The sequence below is a fragment of the Benincasa hispida genome, chromosome 9, assembly GCF_009727055.1.
Source record: "Benincasa hispida cultivar B227 chromosome 9, ASM972705v1, whole genome shotgun sequence".
NCBI lineage: Eukaryota > Viridiplantae > Streptophyta > Magnoliopsida > Cucurbitales > Cucurbitaceae > Benincasa > Benincasa hispida.
This window is the reverse complement of record NC_052357.1, coordinates 85,600,882-85,604,541: the sequence shown is the minus strand read 5'-3', so window position 1 is coordinate 85,604,541 and position 3,660 is coordinate 85,600,882.

Here is a 3,660-nt window from a genome sequence, read left to right as displayed (position 1 = left end):
GCTTTTTCAAACATAGATTCATTATATTTAGTACAATCTTTTGACTTGTTCAAATAGTTTATAAAGCATACATAAAACAAGTTGAACACACGATTATGCTTTCCTTAGTTTATATTAGTTGCAGTTTCTCAACCCATAAAGAAATTAGTTGCTCATGATAGAAGATGGAAAGATGAATAAACAAAATATTATAGATGCATTCATATTGATAAAAGAAGTTTTTCAACGTTTTACGCAATATAAATAACAAATACGGTAGAGGTAAAGAGGTAGAGATAGAATATCAAGCTATAGGGTGCAATTCTTTTCTCCTTCCAGCTCTGTAGATGACTACTTCGCAAGATTGTGCTGAAGGTGAAGTCTTCCTTTTGTTTTCCAGAAGAAATCTTGAGCTTGTTGGGAATATCCTCAACTTGCAATTCGTAAATCTTGTTAACATATTCTATTTTATCAATAAAAGTATTATTGAATATTTTATAATTGTTGTTAAAATTGCATTCTGTTATAAAAATCCAATAAATGAATCCATGGCTATAATGTGAATACTTTAACTTTATGTGGCGACATAAAAGATGATCAAGTTTTAGTATATAACCAAAATGGGCTATAAGTATATGGATGAGATTGAGTACCTCATCCTGGTGACACTATTATATGCGACCTCTTTTATATACTGATATAAATGATGTGATCCCAAAATCATTCATGTGGAGATATGTGAGTGGGGGCATCCTATGCAATGAGTTTGCATAAGACCGAATCTCGAAATAATCATTTTTTTTATAACGACCATTTACTGTTAAAACTAGTTATTTTAAATTCAATAACCTAGGGTAACTCGATCTTAATCCTGAGCTAACTATGAACTCCTGTTTATTCGGGATTATCCTTTGATCTGCATAGGTGAGAGTAATCCAACAGCACTGCTCAATAAGCCTCCCATTTTGGGATAAGACCAGATAGATAGTTGGGGACATAGTTCTGCAAGATGGATTTCACTCCTACCCGACTTAGGGTTAGCAAATAGATTGTTCTCTTAAGTGTTGATTCCTAGTCTTGAACAATAGGGCCCCACCCTCTCATAATCAAGAGGGTTATGGTTTATAAGTTGGACTATAAACCAATTGCTCAATAGAGGATTATTGGGAGCTTAAGGAACAAGATGTATTTACAGAGGTAAAACAGTTATTTTGACCTAGCTGTAAATACGAACAACCTGTGAGGGGTTGACTTACTATTCATGGTTAAAGTGGATAGAATTATATCTATAGTGAGGAGAGTGCAACTATCGAGTTATAATGGTGTGACCCGGTAGTTAACGAATTAAGGTTAATTCGGTGTAAAGAGTTTAATCAATTAATCTCGAATCATTGGAGCTCATGATCTGTAGGTCCATTAGGTTCCCCTACTAGCTCACAAACAAAATTAGCCTTAAAATAGCATGATAAGTCAATTTGAATCGTTCAAATTTGAATTTAGAGAATTAGTAATTATATGTGATATAATTACATATTTAATTATGGAATTAAACGAAATTGGAGAATCAATTAATATAATTTAAATATTAATTTCATAAATAGGGATTCATGGTGATGAAATTGGTGTTAAATTAATTTAATATTTGATATTAAATTAATAAAATTATTAAAATTATTGATTATTAAATTTATTAGAAAAATATTTAATGAATTATTTTTTCTAAAATTAATAAAATTTCAGTTTTAATTATAGAATTAAGAACTGAAATTTAGTTTTAATTTTGAAAAGATTTTCAAAACTAAATTTGATTTTTGAAATTGAAAATTGTTCAAAGTGGGTTTTTCCCACTTTATGTCATCTTTCTACTCAATCCCACCAAAATTCTCCAATTAGGAGGTGTTGTATATCTATGCAACCAGATTGCATGAAGTACCTGTATAAAAACACACTTCAATCAACTGGAAAAATTCATGTAAACATTGAGACTTGACTAAGATTTTGAACTGAAGAATGGTTCTTCAGTTTCTGGAAAAACTGTGTACCTCTCCTCTAAAAATCCCTTAATCCCAACTTGTTTTGAGTCCCACAACTCTATCTAAGGCTCCTGAGAATAGTAGGGAAGTCCTAGTGGTGGATCATGACCAAAAGAAGAAGAGATTGCAGCTGAATTTCAAGTTTGAAGAAGATCTTTAGAGGTATGGATGAAACCCTCTTAATATCTCATGAACATGCTCAATTCAAAGTCAAATTTAATGAATTAGAATGTTTTATGATCATGTTTTCTTCCATTGTGTGTTTTCTTAAACTTACAGAGTTTTCAGTCAAGATTTCACGAGGGCTCGAAGGGAAGTATTTATGAAGTGAGAAATTGTGCAGAGTTTCCTCCAATGACTTGGCTATATCATTTGCATGGAAATCTCGTTGAGTATTTATAGGCGTCAAGGGGCGCTTCTTCCTCTCTCACTAATGATTGTACTGACAGGGTGCATTAATTTCCATACCATGATGCACCGCTTGCTCCGCTTCAGAAGTTCAATTGCTCTACCGTGAAGCTTTCTTGTTAGCTACCAACTTGGTCTCTGATTTGGCCTCCAAAGCCCATATGTCATGTCACCTTCTATCGCATGAGATTATATTTTAACTACGTGATTCCAATGTTGGCATTAGGAATTTCTTTGCGGTGATACCTTGTGATAGCGTAAATAGATTTCCTGCACCGAAAAAGCACGATTTTTATATCTTTCATTGATTGTGAGATTTTGTACCCATGTGATTGCATGATATAATTAATTTTATGAATTTCTTACCAAGCTATTGCATTTTTCAAATTTTTTTCTAATTGTTCTAGATAAAAGAGGTAGAATAACTTATATTTCTACAAGTTATCATCTACATTTAAATAAATAAATAAAATTGTAACATGTCAATTCTTAATTGGGTACAGTAGGGGTTGCATACAGTGTTGTAAAAGGAGAGGAAAATAAATATGCAATTGTTATGCGTTGATGGTCATGCATTGGACTAGAAAATATACAATATGCGTTTAAGCATGTATGTGATGACCATACGTTCCTGCCAAGTTTTCTCGCTTTCTCGCCAAATATAACGAGAACGCAAATTTCTCGGAATGATCCGAGGTCGAACACAGGGACTTATAACTCAATGTTGTTTTTAAAGTAATGCGTTTGAGGTGATGATTAAAAGTAAAAAGATAAAATTTAAAGGGTTATACGCTACTCCTACTCCTAACTAAATAGATTGAGCGATGGAAGTTTAACTATGAGAATTGATAGAGATACAACAGTCGTTAACGCATACTAATGTTCATTATGTTAGGTCGCCCAAGTAATCCCAGTTCGTCACACTAATGCATCGCGCACCTCTCAGTGGCTGGCCGCATGCTTATATCTCTATAATGCATGGTTGCATCAAGCATAAGATCGTGCCTATCTCTAGGAACAATGCATACTTCGCTTTAATGTGTTTCACTACTCACCCTCATAGGCTGTTAGTTGTGGCTCAAGCATTGCAACAGGTTATAGACAAGCATTGCTACAATCTCACACCAAACGAAGAGAATTAACTCACTATACTCGCACAACGCACACCTCTCGGTGGGTTGCTACATGCGTCTTATCTCTAGGCTACACGATTGAGTATGCGATCATCTTTGGTAACTAA